The sequence below is a fragment of the Marmota flaviventris genome, chromosome 3 (genome assembly GCF_047511675.1).
Source record: "Marmota flaviventris isolate mMarFla1 chromosome 3, mMarFla1.hap1, whole genome shotgun sequence".
In the NCBI taxonomy this organism is placed as follows: domain Eukaryota; kingdom Metazoa; phylum Chordata; class Mammalia; order Rodentia; family Sciuridae; genus Marmota; species Marmota flaviventris.
Window position 1 is genome coordinate 171482229 of NC_092500.1, and position 21543 is coordinate 171503771.

Genomic DNA, 21543 nt, shown 5'->3' on the forward strand with positions numbered 1-21543 from the left:
TGATCTCCTTTCATAGGTCGCATAGAGGGAAATAGTCCCCCCTCACCAGTGCAGAGCACTGTGCCAGATAAGATGCAAGAGGCAGAGTTCCCGCAGTTCACCCAGGGTCGTAAAATTTTCAGGGTAAATCCCACTTCTTCTGGCTTTCAGTCTGGGTGGATCCCACACTTTAGGGGAATAAGACTTTGGTCATTTACATATAACCATCTGGGCTAGAAGGTACTAGAACAGGCCGAGCCTGTTCTTCCTGTAAGGAGCACTGGGTGGGATCCTGCCTTGCAGCTGAGTGTTCCAGGAGCACCTTTGAAGGCTTGGAACTGTCCAACACCCAGGGGAGAAAAGCCACTGGGCATGGACGCTTTGGAAAGATGCTGATGGCCCTGGATCCACTGTCATAAGGTGTACACTTGAGTCGAGTTTTCCCCTGGACTGTTGGGGAGGCAGTGAGGGTGGGAGGCGTAGGTGGGGTGGGCTTCTTGCTGATAGAGCACCAGCCAGAGTTGCTGAGTGCTGTGTATCTAGCCCCCTGGGTCCTCATGACCACTCTCTGAGAATCCTGTTATTGTCATGTGTTACAAAGAGGACTGTCCACAGAGTGCCCTGGCTCTTGGGCTCCCCACTGGGGCCAGTGCTGCACAGGTGCTGAGTGGTGGGCTCCTGGGGACTAGGTTTTAGGATTCCTCCTTCTGGACACTGTTTGGTTTACTTAGCCTAGTTCCAAGCCTGGGTTTTACCGCCTACCAGCTGTGTGGTCCTTCAAGCCTGGACCTGTCCACACCTGAGCTCTGGCATTCCTAAAAGCAGAAAGGACTACTGTGTCAGGGGGCTAGGGTCTGGCTTAAAACTAGATGACTGGTGTCGAGTTCTGGGCTTGGATGGAGACTTGGCAAGTGACCAGGAAGCGGGAGCAGCTGTCGTGAAGGTGCTTTTCTGAGGCTGACCCTTATCTGGATGCACCCCCCTGGCCCTTCAACCCTGCACTTCACATCCTGCCCTAAAGAACTGCTGTTGGGATAAATTATGAAATGCGTTTCCTTGCCACCTGGCCTCCTGCTTTCTCTCTCCCCCTCTCTGGACCTGTCTATTGTTCCTCTGTGGGGAATGTCTAGGAATTCTGGGCATAAGTTGGTCACTCCCACTGCACTAGAAAATAAGAACAGGAATGGCTCCCACGGCAGGGCCAGCCAGCGGGCGGCAGGTGAGTCTGCACCCTCAGTGTGGAGCTCGCTGTAGTCAGCGTCACACTGTGCACAGGAGCTGCTCGGGCTGAATGCATTGGCACACAGTGAGGATTTTAATTTATACCAGAGTCAGTGTTGTTCTTAAGTATGGGTGACATGTGACACATTCACGCTGGTGTCACACACATGCCAGCCCTGCCTGCTGGAGGATCCTTAAGTTCAGAGCTTCGTTGTTCTGCCTGGGCTCTGGTTTAAGTCCATGGCCTGTGCCTGCTGTGCCATCCGTGGGCCAGTCTGGACTTGTGCTCTGATAGGGCTCTGAAGCCTGGCAGTGAAAAGCCAACTGTCTAACAGAGGTAGCGGCGCAGGGTTCAGGAGGGAGGGCTTGTCACAGCACCTGAACCAAATGTGTGGTTGAAGCATGTCTGCAAAGAGCCCACTTTAATTCTTTGTTTAAAGATGTCATTACATGTTCTGTTCCAACGCTGGTCTACGCGCTGTGTGCTGACTGCAGGGCAGGCCTTCTAAGAAATCAATCCCCAAGAACTCTTGCCAGAGGACTCTGTATCCAGGGTAGGTGATGAAAGTTAGAGCTGTTGCCAGGGGAACCAGCGGGGAACTTTAATGTACAAATCTCACAATTACATTTAAATTTGGTGCAACATCCGACCTCGGTTTTCCTTGAAGGTGGGGAGGAAAATGGAGGCAGAGTTACCCCAGGCGAAGACTAACGACGTAGGCACTGTTTCAGGGCTCGGTACTTACCCTTCAGTGTTTATGTTTTGCTCTTTTCATACACAAGTCTCATTCCTTTTAAGAAGTCCTGGATAATCTCCACCTGCAATGTCACCTGCCTTTCAGGCTCTGCCTCTAAGTGGAGCTCCCTGGAGCCAGCAAGTGACTGCACAGAGCTGGTCTGGCTGGTTGTCACAGAGCAGGGATTTTAATTTTTACCTGTGTCAGTGTTGCTCTCAAGTTGGCAGTGATGTTCTCTGAGTTGACAGTGGCATTCTCTGCATTCCTGAGCCCTGTGGACCCACAGGAGATGGCTGCTGTTGTGAGCCAAGATGGGTTCCTGTGGTTCTGCCCGACACCTGTCTCTGTGGCCTCAGACTGGCAGGCACAGTTTTGGAGTTGCAGCTCTGGCATGTCTTAGTGCAGGCTTTGCACAGTCGTAACTAGCCACGCACAAGGGCAAAATCCTCGACAGTTCCCCTAAAACCCCAGAGCTGCGGGCCAGTGGGATCCTTGGGGGCTGGGAAGTGGCGCTGCCTTGCTTTATAGAAGCGAGGCCCTGGGAGGTGAGGCCACTGTGTGGCTTCCAGAACATTCTATTCCACTCTCCCCCGTTGTCCTTTGTCCCCCCTGAATTTTCACTCACTGCCTATCCACTGTGGGAGCAGACAGTCCACTGGGACAGCCTCTCGTCATTGTCCCCATGAGTCCCCAAAGGCTGTTTGCCCTTCACCTACTAGATGGGCCACGTTCATGTTTCTGTCCAGTTCTGTCGAAGCCCTGGGGTATGTTGGCCAGGGACTAGCATTTATGTCCCTCTCAAATCCTCATCGTGTCCTGAAGATGGCACGAGTTTAATGGGCACAGCAAACTGTCCTTGTGGCTCAATGAACTGTCCTTGCTGCCTCTTCCCTTTGGACTCTGGCTTTCAAAAATAGCGTTTCTGCCTTCATTTCTCAAGAGTATATTTTTACAAGTCTGGTTTCTGCGTTTGTGTAATCGTGTGGAGGAGTTATTTATGGGTCTGTTTAATTTAGGACCTTCCTGTTGCCTGCCATTGTTCATGGCAATCATCTGAAAGATCCTTTTGACATTCAGAAACTCCTAACTGCCTCCTTTGATAGCAAAAAGGGCTGCCTCAAGTGTACATTTGGAATCAGCATTTATTCTGTTATTTTGGGCCTGTTTCATTCTGAGAAGCTTGTAGTATACTAGAAAATAAAAGAATTCAGTGAAAAATCATTTCATAATAGGTGAACTAACCCATTAGAAGGAACTGACCATAAGCTTAGCAGGAATGAGCCATCGCATAGTTTATATAGTGGTTTTCAAATCTTTCTAAGGTGGGAGAACACACTTCTCATTGGAAACTTACTTGGAACCTGTGTTAGTCTGCTTTTTGTCACTAAAACAAAATACTTGAGTAATTAACTTCTAAAGAGTAAAGGTTTATTTTGACTCAGGGTTTTAGACTTTCCAGTCCATGATCAAGGCAACCCCTTGCTTTGGGGCCTTTGGGGGTGCCAGATGGTGATGGCAGGGAGCACATAGTGGAGCAGCCTGCTCACCTCATGGCTGGGAAGTGAAAGGAGAAGAGAAGGGGCTGGGATCCCACAGTCCCGTTTGAGACCTGTCTCCAGTGGCCAAGGAGCTCCCACTCCCAAAGGTTCCATCGCCTCCCAATGGCTACACCATGGGGACCCCTCTTTACCCATTGGTCTTTGGGAGACATTTAACATCCAAATCATAGCAGAACCCTGGGCACCAAATGATGAAAGCCTGGAGTGTCAGCTGGGGAGGTGCACAGGAGCTCAGAGCCTAGGTGTTGAGGCTGCTCTGCCCTTGCGTTCTTTCTAGATAACGACAGTATGTAGATACATTAGCCCTACAGACATAGTAACCCCTTAATTAGTTCTATGATTTTAGAGGAAAGTTTTTCTTTCTTTTTATTTATTTATTTTTTTGTGACCCTGGGAGAAAAATAGCAAAGGCTTATTACTGCCAGTGTTTCTATTTATCATAGAGGGAACCCGAGGGCCAAAGGGGGTTAGTAACATGACTTTGAGGGTTGACTCATTGGTGAATTGGCTGCAGAAGGGGCAGGGGCTATCTAAAGAGGGGCTTGAGGAGCCCCAGGGGAGTATGCGGGTGTCACAGTGACTCAGAAGAAGTGAGGGAGGCCCAAGGTGGGACAGAACTGCCCACAGCATCAGTGGTGAGCAGCCTGTGGCCCATGGGACACATGGGGCCACCAGCTTCCAATACGCAGCCTTTGTTACCCTTCCAGGATGGAAAATTAGAAGGCTGCTTTCATGTTGCTGCTTTTCAAATATGTCTCTTTCTGATGACAATTTTTTTGTTCAATATAGTAGGTGATCTGAACTGTAAGAATATTGTATATTTTCCCACAAGGCTAAATTAGGCTATTTGCATTTTTGAAAGGAATAAAAGGCTCTAAAAACATTGTCTCCCCTCCCGAATCATCTTTGGGATAAGAGTTTGCTTGCCTCTAATTTGGTTTGCAGTTATTTTTATTTGTTTATTTATTCATTTTTCATAGATAATTTATTTTATTTAAAACAAATTTTGGTACTAGAGATTGAACACAGAGGCTCTTCATCACCAAGCTGCATTCCCAACCTTTAAAAAAATTATTCTAATTTGTTATATATGATAGCAGAATGCATTTCAATTCATGCTACACATATATAGCACAAGTTTTCATATCTCTGGTTTTACACAACATAGAATCACACCATTCGTGTCCTTATGGATGTACTTAGAGTAATGATGTCCATCTTGTTCCACTGCCTTTCCCACCCCCATGCTTCCTCCCTTCCTCTCCCTCTCCTTTGCCCTATCTAGAGTTCCTCTGTTCTTCCTATGCTCCCTCACCCTTCCCCACTATGAATCAGCCTCCTTATATCAGAGAAAACATTCAGCATTTTTTTTTGGGGGGGATTGGCTAACTTTACTTAGCATTGTATTCTCCAACTCCATATATTTACCTGCAAATGCCATGATTTTATTATCTTTTAATGCTGAGTAATATTCCATTGTGTATATATGCCACTTGTTTTTTTAATCCATTCATCTACTGAAGGACATCTAGGTTGGTTCCACAGTTTAACTATTGTGAATTGTGCTGCTATAAACATTGATGTAGCTGTGTCCCTGTAGTATGCTGTTTCCCAGGGATGCAAGGTTGGTTCAACATACAGAAATCAATAAATGTAATTCACCACATCAATAGACTTAAAGATAAGAATCATATGATTATCTCAATAGATGCAGAAAAAGCACTCAACAAAATACAGCACCCCTTTATGTTCAAAAAACTAGAAAAACTAGGGATAACAGGAACTTATCTCAACCTTGTAAAAGCTATCTGTGCTAAGCCCCAGGCCAACATCATTCTAAATGGAGAAAAATTGAAAGCATTCCCTCTAAAAACTGGAACAAGACAGGGATGTCCTCTTTCATCACTTCTATTTAACATAGTCCTTGAAATACTGGCCAGAGCAATTACACAGACAAAAGAAATTAAAGGGATACAGATAGGAAAAGAAGAACTCAAATTAGCACTATTTGCCGACAATATAATTCTATATCTAGAAAATCCAAAAAATTCTACCAGAAATCTTCTAGAACTAATAAAATGAATTTAGCAAAGTGACAGGATATAAAATCAACACCCATAAATCAATGGCATTTCTGTATATTAGTGACAAATCCTCTGAAAGGGAAATGAAGAAAACTACCCAATTTACAATAGCCTAAAAAAACAAAACAAACAAACAAAAAAACCCAAACAAACAAACTTGGGAATCAACAAAAGAGGTAAAAGACCTCTATAGCAAAAACTAGAGAATGCTAAAGAAAGAAATTAAAGAAGACCTTAGATGATGGAAACATTTTTCTTGTTCTTGGATAGGCAGAATTAATATTGTCAAAATGACCATACTACCAAAAGCACTATACAGATTTAATGCAATTCCAATCAAAATCCCAATTACATTCCTCATAGAAATAGAAAAAGCAATCATGAAATTCATCTGAAAAATAAGAGACCCAGAATAACTAAAGCAAACCTTAGCAAGAAGAGTGAAGCAGGTGGCATAATTATATCAGATCTTAAACTATACTACAGAGCAATAGTAGCAAAAACAGCATGGTATTAGCCCCAAAATAGACTAGTAGACAAATGGAACAGAATAGAGGACACAGAAACTAACCTACACAATTACAGTTATATTAGACAAAGGTGCCAAAAACATGCACTGGAGAAAAGATAGCCTCTTCAACAAATGGTGCTGGGAAAACTGGAAATGCACATGCAACAAAATGAAATTAAACTCCTATCTCTCACCATGCACAAAACTCAACTCAAAGTGGATCAAGGACTGAGTAATTAAACCAGAGATCCTGCATCTAATAGAAGTAAAAGTAGGCCCAAATCTCCATCATGTTGGATTTGGCCCCTACTTCCTTAATAAGACTCCTATAGCGCAAGAATGAAAATCAAGAATCAATAAATGGAATGGATTCAAACTAAAAAGTTTCTTCTCAGCAAAAGAAACAGTCAGTGAGGTGAATAGAGAGCCTAAATCCTAGGAGCAAATGTTTACCACTCGTACATCAGATAGAGCACTAATCTCTAGAGTATATGAAGAGCTCAAAAAGCTAAACACAAAAAACCCTAATAACCCAATCAATAAATGGGCCAAGGAACTGAACAGACACTTCTCGGAAGGTAATATATAATCAATCAACAAATATATGAAAAATTGTTCAACATCTCTAGCAATTAGAGAAATGCAAATAAAAACTACTCTTAGATTTCATCTCACTCCAGTCAGAATGGCAGTTATTCTGAATACAAACAACAGTAAGTGTTGGTGAGGATGTGGGGAAAAAGGCACACTCATACATGGCTAGTGGGACTGCAAATTGGTTGCAATCAATCTGGAAAGCAGTATGGAGATTCCTTGGAAAACTTGGAATGGAACCACCATTTGACCCAGCTATCCCACTCCTTGGTCTTTACCCAAAGGATTTTATTTTGCAGTTAAATTGGGGAAGAGCCACTTGCAATAAAACCCTCACTCCTATCTTGGTGTGACTGTGTTAACACAGGGCTGTGCCCAGAGGGCGGGGACTTGTTGGAAGAGATGGGATTTATTTTAACAGCCTCAATAGCAGCAGTCACACCAGTAGAGCTGGTCACTGGGAGCTGGTGATGAAGGGGTTCCCTGGGCTCCCCATTCCTAGGTTGAGACTGATTTTCTGAGTTCTGGTCCCTGAGGAAGGGACCTCCATATGACCACTGGGCCACCCTGTCCTTTTGAGTTCCAAGATTCCATCATTTTGTTGCTACCATATTAAAAAGTGAAATTTGGACTTTCTATATTTGAGTAGATAATGCTGAAGATTACTTAGGTTTGAGTTTATGTTTTGTGAATTTCCTACTGTTGACATTTCACCAGAAAGAATTGAAGATTATATATTTAAAGAACATGGAAGTTATGAATTAAAGAACTTATCCAATATTGGGTGGAAAAGCAATATTCTACATACTTCTTATTTAAAAAAATAGATTTTTGAGTCTTGGAATGACACAGGCATTGATAAATGTGTCCCCCGTATAGAATGTAGAGAGGTGTGTTCTTGAAAGTTGTGTCAGAAGAGCAGGTATCTTCTGAGTGCTGGGGAGCAGATTCCTCTTCTCACCCACTGCTGGCTTCAGGGCCGAGGCACTGGTAACAAGAGAGATGGACGGAGTGAGGCATGCAGGTTTATTTAACATTTTATGTTTCATGCAGACCTTCGCAAAGAAAAGACCCAAAGGAACAGGTCAGCTTGTGCCTCTTTACACTTGGGTCTGATGGCATCTGGGAGGTTGGCAGCAGTTTGGTTAGGGAAGGGGGAGCTAATGGTGATAAATGGGGGCCATGACGGGTGTGTGAGGCCTGTTGGCTCAGTCTTCTCTGAGTCACTGTGTCCTCTCCTCTGGGTGCAGGGAGGACACCTCTCCAGGTCTTAGGCCCTGCCTCAGGGGAGCAGGCCAGGGAAGGTCACCGACCCCCTCTCACTTCTGCTGTTTTCTCAGATGCCAAGGGGCCATGTTTGGGGTAGGGTGTCACCAATGCCAGCATTTGCATAGTTCTTCAAAGACTTCCTATATTTATTTTTAATTCATTTTCAGATTTCCGGCTTTTTATCCTAAATGTTTGACCTTACCTTCAGTCTCTCCTATCATCTTTAGTATAAAATGGTCCATATTAAGTTCATGTCACAGGGCACTAGGGGCCCAATGTGCCAAACCAAACCAATGAACGAACAAATGAACCCCCAAGAAGCTCCCTTGTAACACGTGTAATCGCCCAGCTCTTCTGTTTTATGATTGGGATTTTCCTGTAGCAGGCGTGGGGAGCACTGTTTCTATCAGAAGTCACCAATATTCAGAAATCATGGTCAAGTTCTCCTAGGTAAAGAAAAACTTTCTTTTAAGAGGGAAATGTATTATACTTCTCTGCTTTTAAAAAATAAGAACAGACAACAGAAAACTGTTTAATAAATGCTAAAATTAAAAATTAAGAGCAACCGAGGAGGAAAATAAAGAGGAAGAAAGAGAAAAGGTCACAAAGTCACACACACACTTGAGTACACACAGACTTACAGGAAATAAAAGAAAGAACTAAAGACTCGGTGAGGGAGAGGGAAAGCGGGAAACGGGCTGAGCGCGCAGGAGCGAGCCTGAGGCTGCTGACAGGGTGGCGGGGAGGGCTGGTGACACTGGAGAACAAGGGGTGGTGGGCAGGCGTGCGATGGCAAAGGGCCTGTCCTGAAGACCACCAACATTGTGCCAACCTGTGGAACCCCCCCGCCTCCCTGGAGGCCCCCCAGTTCTGAGCACCCACAGAATTAGGAGCTTGCTCTCACCAAGAGCTCACTTTGTGTCCAGCCTCATTCTATGTGCCTTGCCTTTAATGACAGTCTATGTTGTGCTGCCGCCATGATCCATTTCAGCAGTGAGGAGACAGACCTTGTGACTGCACAATAGCACATACTTGGTGAGTGGTGAGCTGGGATTTGAACCCAAGGAGTCTGGCTCAGGAGGGAAAAGCCACACAGATAGGACATGTGATGTCACCAGCAGAGGCCTGGCCTTCTCCCCACCCCTTCACTCTGCCACATGGAAGTGCAGGGTCCTAGTGGTAGGCAAGACACAGAGCACATGGAAGCCCCAGCGCCGAGCTTGCAAGGCTGACGTCCTGGCCTTCTGACTTGTCACGCACACAACTTGTATCAGGATTTTCAAGCAGCCAGCACTGGTTTATGTCTCTTAAAGGTATATCCATGGGGCCAGAAGAAAGGAATTCACCCTTGGCAAATGCTTGCTTTTTTTAAAAAAATTGTCAGTTTGGCCTGGTGTAAAGTTAAAACGACAAAGTGAGTTTGCTAGAGATAGTGGAAACTCAGCAGTAGATTTTGCACATGGAAATGTGTTCCAGGATTATCGTGACTGCTTTGTGCCTAGCATGGAGAAAGCACGCAGGAAGTGTTGAACGATGGAAATGCAAGACGTGACCGTCATCAGCACGGCTGTGTGGCGCATGCCTGTAATTCCAGCTACTCAATCCTAGGCTGAAGCAGGAGGATTTAAATTCTGGGCCTGCCCAGACAATTTATTGAGACCCTGTCTCAAAATAAGAAGGGCTGGGGATGCAGCTCAGTGGCAAAATGTCCTGGGTTCAATCTCCAGCACCAAAAATAAACAAGTAAATGATAATCCTTAGCAGTCATTGAGCAGAATGTTCTTATGTGCAGTGTTTCACTAGTTTTCTCATAGACATCTCCAGGCAAGCGAGGTAGAGACAACGATTCCCATTCCCCAGATGGGGAGGCCAGAACCCAAAGGGCTGGACGGCTTGACTGAGGGGTCACAGATGACAAAGGACCCAGCTGGTACCCAGGGCTCTGGTCTCCATTAGGCCACACTGCCTTTCGGTGACCGAAAGCCTCTGCTAAGTCCCCAGGGAAATGTGACTTCTAGAACTATAGCATTTCTGAAGAAATGTGAAGCTCTGATTTTTTTCCTTCCTATTTTTAGAGGAGGAATATATTACATGTCTTCCGTGTTTAAATTTCTTTAGCTTCTCTATCTTACATATCTTGCTTCCTTGAAGAGAATATTTAGGACTCTGATTTTTCTGTTTGTTTTAAATGCCTCACTTGATATTCCTCTGTAGTTGACATAGGACATCGAGTATGATGTTTAAATGCAGTACATTTTTCCTAGACTAGTTGATCTATTTTATAAAGGTTCATCTCCAAAATCAGTTGCAATCATAATAGTTTTGAAGTGCTGTTTACCAGTGCAGATTCTCCCAATTGAATAGTTCTGGCTATTATTTTGAGCAAATGCTGGAAAGTGATGTTATTTTAAAATCATATTCTTATTTTTAAAAATCCTAATTAAAAATTTAACATCTTTGGAAACAAAGGAGATATCATTACTGATCTCTATTACTCCTCTTTCCTACGAATTCAGAAAACTCTGCTATGTGGAGTGAGAAGTAGAATATTTCACCGGGACGTGTTTTGATTCCTCTCTTTCTGCGGCCAAGGAATTAAGCATAATTTTATCAAAAGAATGATGTGAAAGAAAGGTCCCTCATGGTAATTTTGTTTTGTCCTCCCCTATCAGGGGAAAGAGGGGCTGCAGTGTGCTTAATTGTTTGCTGCATTTCCTGTGCGTCCGTGTCTATTCCTCATATTACCCAAGACCCACTGAAAAGGGGGCATTTAGGGAAAAGAGAGGAAAGCTAATACCAGTTGAAAGTAAGATGCTTGCATCTTAATTTTAAGAGAACACAGAAAGCCAAATGCTTTCAGAAAAGGGCCCCTTTCTGGAGTAATCTGCCTGGTATGGCATCCCAGTTTGTTGTATAATTTCAGCCCCGTCACCATGGTAACCCGCTTTGGTGTAGCAGCATTGTTAATCAGGATTTGTCGTTATTCCCCTTTCATCACCAGGCTCTATATATCCTTATGGATTAAATCACAGTTCTCATTGACAATGGCATAGATCAAACATTATTGCCAGACATAAAACCCTGGGCCGCTCCCTGTCATTTCGCCCATTACCAGAAGCAGTGAAGGCAAGCTCAAGTCTAACTTTTACAAGGGAATTAGGCCTCCTCCTGGCTCCTCTGATAGCTGCCCTCAGACAGAAGTCCAGGCAGGGCAGTGAGAGGACCACTTTAGTCTAAAATTGAACTGTGCCCTGAGAAAGGTGAGTGTCATTTCATGTCATGGTCACCTGACTCTGCAGATGTGAATACAGGCACGAAGCTTAGTGTGACCTCTAGTTTCTCCTTTGGTCCTTGCCTCTGTGTTTTGATGCCAGGCATTTAACTGAGCCCTGATTCTTGGAGCAGCTTTTCCTCTCTTTCCAGTTCTTTCTGGATTCCTGTCTGCTGCTTTTCAAATAGGAAAACTGGAAGGGAAGCCAGGTGCCACCCCAGCTTTGAGGCTCCATCCTCAGCACTGGGGGGCTCCGGGGCAGCAGCTCTTCCCAGTTTGGAAAGCCAGGTGAGGGAGATGCCTGTGGTGGTGCCCGAGCGCTGCCATTTGGGAAGGCAGCTTACAGGAGTGAAGTGCTAGCTGCACAGGTCACCAGTTATGTACCCACCACCGGCTCCATGTGCTCTGTGTATGACCAGGAGCCCCTCGGCCTCGCTGGTCAGTAGCGGAGCTTCTGGAGCAGCCTGCCTGGGCTCCCTCTCTGTTCTGCCCCTTTCTCGCTGTGTGTCCTTGGCCAGTTTTTGAAGCTCATCTCTGGGCTTCAGTGTGTATGCCGAGAATAATAACAGTGCTGTCTTGGAGTCAGAGGATCAGAAAAGTTGGTATTTGTCAAGTGCTTAGCTGGTGACTGGCATGGCGTGAGTGTTGTCTAGGTGTTTGTAAATAAATGTGAAGGAAGCAACGCTGCACATACATGTGTTCAAACATCTCCAGAATCAGATGATCCCAATATTATCAGGTGTGGAAAACAGCGCCGCTCCCTCCGCTCCTCTCCCCTTTTCTGCCTTCTCTCCTGATCGCTGCAATGTGCCCAGCCCCCAAGTATCGTTCTGATTGGCTAAATTAATTCTGCAGCACCCTGCTGTGAATAATTATGTTGATCCAGTGTGTATTCTGATGCCTTTTTTTCTCCCTTTGCCTAAATTATAATGTGACAATTGCGGCTCACAGCTGGCTCATCAGAGGTGGGCAGTTTGGGAATTGGCACATCTGAATGTGCTTCTCTGTTAACTCTCTGTCTTGATTGCTTAAGACAAGACATATGTAAACCCCATGATTATTGCCATTTTTTTTTGGACTTTGCAAAGACTCTGCCTTCAAACATAAAGCTGCTGGGTTTGTTTTGGGGGAGGGGGGCATGTCAGAGTCCCTCTGCCTCCACCCTCCCCCTCCCCGCTTTCCCTTTCAGACAATAAATAGCTGTCAGGCTTATGTCAAGGATGAAATTATAGGTGCACATGAGGCCTTGATTACATTGTTTTGGAGAGATTGCTATTAGCATACTGAAATGAAGTCTAATTTTTCACTGACAGAGCCAAGTCAAACTCCAGTGACAGCGGCAGGGCAGACAGTGTGAGGAGAGAGCCGTCCTGGAGATGTGGGCACCTGTTCCACATCGGGACCGCTTTTCCCTTTTAAAACAAACAATAGAAATAAAATAATTAATTGGAAGAACAGCTTCACGCTGGAAAAGAAAGACCAACAGACGAAGGCTGAGCTAAGGCACGAGAGGCTCTGAAATTTCTGTGTACGATTCTGAGGTGGGTTCTCTCCTCGGAAGGTGGCGTCCAGATCATGGGGTGAGCTGTTTCCGCCACGGCCCGAGCTGTCAGCCTGTGCAGTTCGCCTCTACTGCCCTGTGCCCTCACATGTCCCTCTGAAGGGGCCCGCGGAGCTCGCTCGGTCCGCAGGGCGGACACCTCCTTGGATTTCCTATGCTGTGTTCGTTCTGAGGATGTGAACATGTGGCCTGTTCACTTTCAAAGTCCTTCATTAAAAGAAAAAAAAAAGAAAGAAATTTTTGTATGTGGTCTCCCTGAAATGTTTTGAGGAATGCTGCCTCACAGGATGGTAGATGAGTATTTGTGTGTATGTTAATATAATTGTCCCTGCCCACAGTGGTAGAAATTTAAAAATGATTCATATATAGGCACAGATCTGCACAAGCCGCATCTGTGTGTGTGTGTGTGTGTGTGTGTGTGTGTGTGTGTGTGTCCATCAGGGAGGCCGAGTGGTCCTGCATGAGAGGTGGCTTCAGTGAGTGGAAAGGGGGCAGAGGGAAGACACCGAGGAAACAGATTTGTACAAGGCTTGGTGCTGCCTGGATGGGGGCAAGTGGGAGACAGGGTTTGAGGGATCCTCAGTTTTCCAGGCTGCATTTCTGGGAGCCAGAGCAGATGAGGACAGGCAGGAAGGGCAGTTTGGAGCGATGACGTGCTCAGTTTTGCGTATGTTGAATTTGAGAGACTAGCAGTCCAAGCACATGCAGGCCCCAGCACAGACAGGGAAAGGTGGCTCTGGCCCCAAGAGAGGCTGGTCATGGAGACCAGGGAGTCTGCAAAAGGAGCAGAGGGTCCCTCCTCAGTGGCTCACTCACCTGGCTCGGACCTCACAGCGAGGACCTCGCCGTCAGCTGCCCCAATGTGCTCACAATGTGGTGCTGGCTGCCCCACGAACAAGTGCCCCAAGAGTGGGTGAAAGTCAGCATGTTTTTATGACCCAGCCTGAAAGTGACGCGCTGTCATTCTGACAGATGCTGTTAGTCACATGATGGCAGGATGGGAAGGGTGCACAGGGGAGACTGGCCACTGCCCCCCAATTCCAGGCATTGCACTGCAAATAGTAAAAAGAATGGCATGTTCACCGCCCAGGGAAGTCTGGGAAGGGAATGGCCCTCCACTGTGCCTCTGGGGCCAGAGCTGGGTGTTGCTCAGAGGACTCTGGCATCACACAGCACTGGGGTTTTGCCATGTGTCAGGGGTGAGATGGTCCAGGTCACTCCTGGAGGTGTTCTGCTCCCTGACTCTGAGCTGAACACAGATCCCAACATTTGTCCCCAGGGCCAGGTCATGGTGCAGAGCTCCTGAGGGAGTAAATGACTTTGGAGGGCCTGGAAGAGGAAGTAAGTGTTGCCATCCTCTGAGGCTCTGCTGCATTTTGCCATATTCCAAGGTGACCTCCACTGTGGGCGCTGCGAGGGCTGGTGTGTTAGGCCCAGTGCTGAGGGCAGCATCTAAGGAGGGGAAAATGAAGGAGAGAGCAGGTCCAAGGAGGCCAGGGCAGGGGGTTGCCCTTGGGGAGGCACAGGTGTGACCCTTCCACCTCCAGGAGGGGAGGCCCCACAGCCCTGCACTAGCTCCTGCTGCAGCCCTCGCTGGGCCAACAGCGGGGAGGCGGTGATGGGGTCCAGGCTCGGTCTGCAGCATGGCAGACAGGCATGACTTGGAAATCAAAGTGCATGATGTTCACGATTATTTCTCCTGAATCAGGGATATTTTTTCATCAGGAGAGAAGGTTAAAAAACACTGTGGTTTTTGCAGATCTTACCTGTTGGTCTACAAGTAGCTGATGCTCAGCCCCTTGTAGCGCTGCAGTTTTCTACTGAATCTAGGGCGTTATTTCCCTTGGCTTGTGGTTACTGTGTTGGGCCAGGGACACAGGAACACTCAAAAAGGGTCTGTGGAATACTGTGGGAATGCTGAGAGCCAACTGAAAGAGCAGAGGAGCTCTCTGAGTAATCTACAGAGAGGGGAAAATGGAGTGTGATGTGGCTTTTAGGAGGTCCTTTGTCCTTATGGCTTCCCAGCTCTTTTCAAATTAGAGGAAGTGGATGAGACAGAGATGTCGCTAATTACATCTGTGAAGAAAGTGAGCCAGTGCGCCAGCCCGGAGCAGAGACCAAAGCAACTCGAGAGAGAAAATTCATCTCTCATATTTGTACAAATATGTGTACCTCGATGATAATTACCACTGTCATTATTTACTATTGCTACACTATATTAATTATCTGTTCAATGATAATTAAATACATAACTCTAAACATCATCCCTAAACAAATTACCTTTTATCAATTGAAACAAACCAATTAAAAATTTCAAAATGCAACCATGTAATCAACAGCTTAATACATGATAATTATGACCAAAATTTCAATTAATGTGTTAATATATGACCTCAAATCTCCAGAAACAAACAACAACAAAAAAGCAGCCTCACAGAGCAATTATGGCCTGGTTTGATTGACAGGTATCTGTGAGTTAGTTTTTCTGTCTGACTTGGTAATTTGACTTATATCAAAAAACCCGGCTGGTTCACTCCTTTGTTCTGAAGGCTTCGCAGCAGAAGCACACCAGCTTTAAAAGTCTAGGCCCCTTCTTTTCAGCCCCTGCCACTATCTGTCTTCCTGTTCATTGTGTCCCTGTGTAGCACTGTCAGGCTGTCCCTGAGCCTGAGGAGGGGCAATAGGACTGTGACTCACTTGTAGATAGGTACCATGTGGCACGGTCCTGAACTTGCAGCTGCCTGAACTCATCTGGTGCCGGTGATCTTGTGGAACCCTGGCCAGTGCGTGTGAGTGTGTTGGGAGCAGGGCGAGAGGGGCGAGGCCTGGTGATAGCTCACAAATGCCCTATCCTTGGGCTGGGAGCCCTGGTCGGCAGGCTTAGGGGACCAAGGGACCATGCCCACTTGGGGGCTGTCTAGGAAGGCTTCCTGGAGGGTTTAGACAGGAAGAGACTGGGAGTGGAGAACCTTCTAGCAGAAGGAAGGGTTCAAAGTGCTTGGGTGGGTCAGGGTGGATTTTGCTGGAATTCAGAATCACTGGAGAAAAGTGGTGGTGAGATGAGTGTGAGCAGGTCCATGAATGTGTCTCTTGCTTTTTGTCTGCACGTGGCACTTGGTGAGGAGGCATGCCACAGCACTTGAGTCAGGGACGGGTCTTTCCATCTGACAGAGTGCTGAGCAGTCTCACACCCTCAGTGTCCCTCACCTTCCCTTGCTTCCTGGATTTATGATGCCAGTTTGTCCTGAGACTAGATTTCATGGAGAGAAAGCTGAGGGTGTGTTGGAACAGCTCTTCGTCTTGTGTGTCTAAACCTCCACTCTGAAATGCGGCTACGTAACTGCACAGGCAGTTTTATCATGCACAGTGAAGCCGTGAGCACATTTTTTTGTGTATCGAAGTGGAAAATCCCCTTGAAAATTCCCTAAATTGGACTTCAGCTTGAAAAGTGTAGAGAATAGAACTCTGTATGTGTAAATGTGTGTGTGTGTGTGTGGAAGACATTGCATGCCTCAACACATGTGTAGAAGTGTATATAAGTAAGTAAAGCAAAATAGAGTTGGATTGAGTCATAAAACATAAATATAATGTGGAAGAGAAGAAAATGTGGAAGAGAAGAAGCTTGTTTTTAATGAGTCATGAGGGAGTTGAAATAAAGAGGTGTTTTTAAGACCAAGAACTAGTGGGTGTCATTTCTTTCTGCCCAGTTCCCATCACCTTGACAGAAATCTGAGTCACTGATCTAAATCACAGGCTGTAAAGAATCCTGGGCAGACTGATCTGAGGCTGGCTTTCTAGAAAGATCAGCCACTGTGGTCTAGGTAGGTCAGGGACTCTGCACAGCCAGTGTGTTTTAGATTCTGTGAATCCGCTGCTCAATAACAAAGTACCTTTATAAACATTTTAAATATTATTAAGAAAGAGGTAATCCTGCACGTTCTGAAGGAGGTTGTTAAAAATGGTGGTGTTTCTTCAGGTTCATCCACTATCACCAGAAGGTGGAAACAACCCACGTGTCCACAGTGGGTGTGAATAGACAAAACGTAGTCTGTGCACACAGTGGAATATCACCCAGCCTTTGGTACACGCACCACATGGTCAGAACTTGACATTATGTTAAGGGAAGTAAGCCAGTGGCCCAAGGGTGGACAGTGTAAGATTCTACTTACGTTAAGTTTCTAGAATGGGGGATTCAGGACAGAGGGGGCTGCCAGTGGCCGGGCAGGCGGGTTGAGGAGTCGTTGTTTCATGGGGTGGAGTTTCAGGTTTACAAGGTGGAGAAGTCCTGGCATCAGTTCCACAACAATGTGAATACTCACCACTGCTGAACGAGTACTTAGAAGCTTAAGATGGTAAAGCTGATGCTGTGTGTGCTTTACCACGATTAAAACAGTGGGGGGAGGGAGGCTTCTCATTTGGGGCATCAGACCTGGTGTGTAGCGCCCATGGGGGCAGAGGCTTCTGTGTGACTGACCCGGTGCTTCTCACACACCCACTCCATGGGCCCTCCCCTGCTGTCTGCCCATGCATCTCCTCCCCCTCCAGCAGCTCAGCCTTCCCGTGGCCAGGAGGACTCCACCCTGGCCTCTCTGCTGCTTCTGTCCCCCCCCCCCCCATCTCTCTGCTTTATTCCTGGTGGGCAGCTGCGTGAGATGGATGGGGGCAGAGGTCCAGTGGTCTTTATGGTTTCTCTTGGTGGCAGTGAAGGGTGTGGTGTGGCTCTCTTGTAGTTAGCACGAGGAGGCTGTTTATCATCAGGAGCCCACAAGGTCCAACTGTACAAGGGCGGCTCTTCCATGTCCCTTTCAACCTGTGCCGGTGGGACACTTGCTTGAGAACTTTCCAGAAAAGCAGCTGTCAACAGTAACTCCTGACTCTGACCGCAGCTGCAGTAGCTGGGACCACCCAATCACCCAGCGCTAGAGGACACTCCCCAGATCGGCTCCAGGAGATGCGAGCCCCACAGCAGGATTTATGTCTTGTAGGCATAATGAATTTCTGTTTTAAATGGAACAGTTTTACTATTTCTTGTGAAATTGTGTGGGTATGGGTCAAACATATTAATTGTTTGAAGATCGTTCAAGGAAAATTACTTATATATTGAAAAAAGATTTTAACTTTCTTCTTAGAAATAGTGATCTATTGTTTCTATGGAAATAGGACTCCTAGTCTTAAATGTTCTGTAATGTTGATTTACAAAAGCTAACATTACCTATTTAAATACCACAGGCATTGTAAATTTAATGTGAAGGCTGATCATAGAGTTTGATTCTTGAATGTATGGATGGTTTGGTATTATCTCACATTCACGTTCTAAGAGAACAAGATTAACAGAATCATTTAAAAATCTTTTTTTTTATAGCCAAAGAGCTTTTGGGGGGATTTTTAAAAAACTGTACTTATTTATGGGGTACAGTGTGATAAATTAATACACATATTTAATGTATAGCAATCAAATAAAAATAATTAGCATATCCATCTCCTTAAACACTTACCATTTTTTTTTTTTATGGTGGAGACCATTGAACTCCTCTCTTCTAGTTCAGAGTCTTGTATTTTTTTAAAAAAAATCATGCCCACTGCATATAGTATGATGACCAAGGGACGGGTGAAGAAACGTTGACTTTTTTTTTTGGTCGGCTCATGTTGGTGGGGATAGTGAATGAGTCTGAACTCCCGGTGTCTGTTTGGGAGAGAGTGAGCGAGTGGGTTGGTGCAAACCAGGACTTTCACGGTGGCAGAGAGGGATGTGCACGTGGAAAGGGCTTGTGAGGAGGGATCGCGTTCTGGGTTTGAGTTAAAGTATCAGCAGGAGCTCATGTGCAAACGCACACACACTCACACACATGTACACATGCATAGTTACTCACATGCACACACATGCTCTCACACACGCAAACTTTCACACATGCACATACTTGTGCACACTCCCACTCGTGAACACTTACATTCACACACTCACACTCACATACAGTTACACACCTAATCACGCACATGCACACTCTCACACTCACACTCACACTCATACACATGCACACTCACTCGTGCCCACACTCACACACTTGTCCTGGCAGCCTGGCAGCCATGTCATCCTGGGAGCTGTGAGCGCCCCCAGTGCTCAGTCCTGGGATTTGTTTTCCATTCTCCACTAGAAGCTTCCTGCGAGTGCGACTGAGATGGTGGATGTGCAGGGAGACGGGGGTGGGCTCAGGCTGATAGTGCCAGCTGCTGTTGTGGGAGACAGGGAGCCGTGTCCGGGGCCAGTGCAAACCCCTGGCTGCAGCATCAGCGTGTTGAGCACCAGGGATGAGCACGTCCAGTTAAGACCCAGAGGGCGCCGGGTGGGAGGCCGGCTGGGGGACGCGGAATGCCGGGCAACACGCGAGGTTGTGGACCTAGAGAGGTTGACCCTGGCCTTGGCCACACTGGGCTCCCTCCCGTGGGGTACAGGCTTCCACAGGACCGCCGGCATGGACGCTTCCTGGGAGTAGCATGACGTACACGGGGTGCAGGCGGGAGGGCCAGCAGAGACCCCGCCAACTGCAGCGAGCAAAGCCTGGCCAGAGTCCGCATCCAGGCCAACAAGATGGCTCTCGAGATCACTGTGAGTCAGTTGGGAAACTCTGAGCATGAGCAGGGAGTTGAGGAGAAGCTCTTTGTTCTGAGAGAGGCATGGTGAAGTATTTAGGGCGGAAGTTCCTGATGTCGTAAGCCTACTTTTGCCACTCGATGATGTTTGTTTCTTGTGGTGTCGGGTTTGAACCTGGAGCCTCACACCTGCTAGGCCACACTCTACCACTGAGCTGAACCCATCTCCTAAGCCCACTTTTGGTAAAAGGAAAGCAGGTGTGTGTGTGTGTGTGTGTGTGTGTGAGAGAGAGAGAGAGAGAGAGAGAGAGAAGGAGCAAACTCTAAACCTGCAGGTGTTTGCTCTAGAAGGTGACTTGCCATCTGTCAAAACGCCTTCATTCATTAATAGATGTTTATTGAGCACCTGTTGTGCTCCAGGTGCTGTTGTAGGCACTGGAGGTCCAGCAGGGAATTACAGGTAAAAAGTGTGCCATCATGGATTTCAAGTTTAGGGAAGGGGAGTGGAGTGTCAGACTATAAATATTAAGTATATTGTGTATTATGTCAGAAGGTTCTAAGAGAAGGAAAACCTGAAACCCTAAATGGAGTGGGCGGTGGTGCTGCTGTTTTAAATAGGATGACAGATGAGGAGATGGTTCATTCCAGCAGAGCCTTGAAAGTGGTGGGGGAGAACGCCATGTGGGGATGTGGGGGATGAGGGAGAGCTTGTCTAAGCAAGGGGAATGTCAACGCAAAGGTCCTGAGGCAGCGCTGGGTCCAAGAGTTTCAGGGAATAGCCAGGTGGGTACAGCAGGGGAGAGGAAGGTGGAGTAGGAGAGGATGAGTTCAGAGAGGAGGCGCAAGGCACTGGGTGGGGAGGGGTCCAGTGCCCCATTATGTTGGGAATCATAGGTCGTCATGTGGATGGTCATCTACTCCCATTCTGAGACAGTTTACTGGAGGGTTTGACCAAAGGAGTGACGTGATAAGATTCATCAGCCCAGAGCGTTCCTCTGGCGTCCTATCCAGAGTGAGTTGGCCTGGAGTCGGGGAGAGCAGCTGGGAGACAGGGCACAGTTCTGGGGAGAGGAGCCTGGCACGGGAGGCTGGGTATTCTGAAGGTGCCGGGGACGGCTTTCCTGACGGGTTGACTTGGTGTTAGACCCCAGAGGAGAGTCAGGGAGGGCTCCTCGTTGCCAGCCTGACTGGGGAGGGCGTTAGTGAGCCAGCCTGGGTGTGGCCGGAGGAGTGGGGGCCACTCTGGGCGTGTGGACCTTGAGGTGTGTGCCAGCTGCGGGGACGGAGTGCTGGCCCTTGGTGGGTGGGGTTGTTGGGGTCTGGATGTGAGTGTCGCCCTAAAGCTCACATGCGAGGCGATGCCAGAGGGTTCGCAGGGAGCGCCTGGGTTGGAGCCTGAACCCGAGCCGCGAGTGGGTCCCCTGGTGGCGGGGTGAGTGGTGGGGCCCTGGGCGGGCTCTGGGATACATTTTCTGTCTGGAGAGTTCTGCTTCCTGATGCCACGCGAGCCACTGCCCTCCGCACTCTTTGCCCACGTGGCCCTGCCTCCCTGGAGCCCCGAGAGCAGAGCTGCTGTCGTGGACGGAGGCCTCTGGAACCGCGAGCCCCCGGAAGCTGGTCCTCCTCGTGGTTGTGCTGGTGGGCCTTTTAGTCGCAGTGGCAGCAAAGCTGAGTGACACAGGGCTAAGGGACACCTGAGCTGCTGTGTCCCACCCCTTGGCCACCCTGCATGTGCTGTCCCCTCCTGGGCTGGGCTTCTTACAGGAAAAGGGAGAGAGGAGGACAAGGCCAGCTCTCTGCCCCTCGGCCTTGCACCAAGTCAAGGACAGTGTCAGGCTGGGGGAGTTGACCCTGGTCCTTTCCAGGCTCCAGATGCAAGGCTGGGGAGGGGACTCCAAATCCCCGTCCCGGGGTCGGGGGACACACTCCTGTTTCTGGAGAGTGCGATGCTCTGTGGGTTTTAGTAGAGTGCTGCTCTGTACTCGGTGTGGCAGACAGTGACAGAGAGCTGAGAGCCGCGGGCCCTCAGTGCAGTGGAGTTTGTCAGGACAACGTCTCTGTCAGCGCACTTCACAAGCTTCTAGTAAAGGGGATGCTGTGTGATGGGGAGGGAGGGGAGAGGCTTGCCCCCGTAAGGCCGAATTTGAATCCTTAAAGTCCTTATTTCCA

General features: G+C 47.4%; 1 protein-coding gene across 4 annotated transcripts in view; it reads left to right on the plus strand.

Moving 5' to 3' along the window:
- Msra (methionine sulfoxide reductase A) overlaps positions 1-21543 on the plus strand; it is a 335755-nt gene that overhangs the window by 66340 nt on the left and 247872 nt on the right. The window contains exon 1 of one of the 4 annotated variants that reach the window (XM_071610627.1): positions 15557-15575. The exons of the other annotated variants lie outside the window; for them this stretch is intronic. The gene's annotated coding sequence lies outside the window, so the exon portion shown is untranslated. Of the gene's footprint in view, positions 1-15556; positions 15576-21543 lie in introns of those variants that run through there. 4 annotated transcript variants of the gene reach the window in all.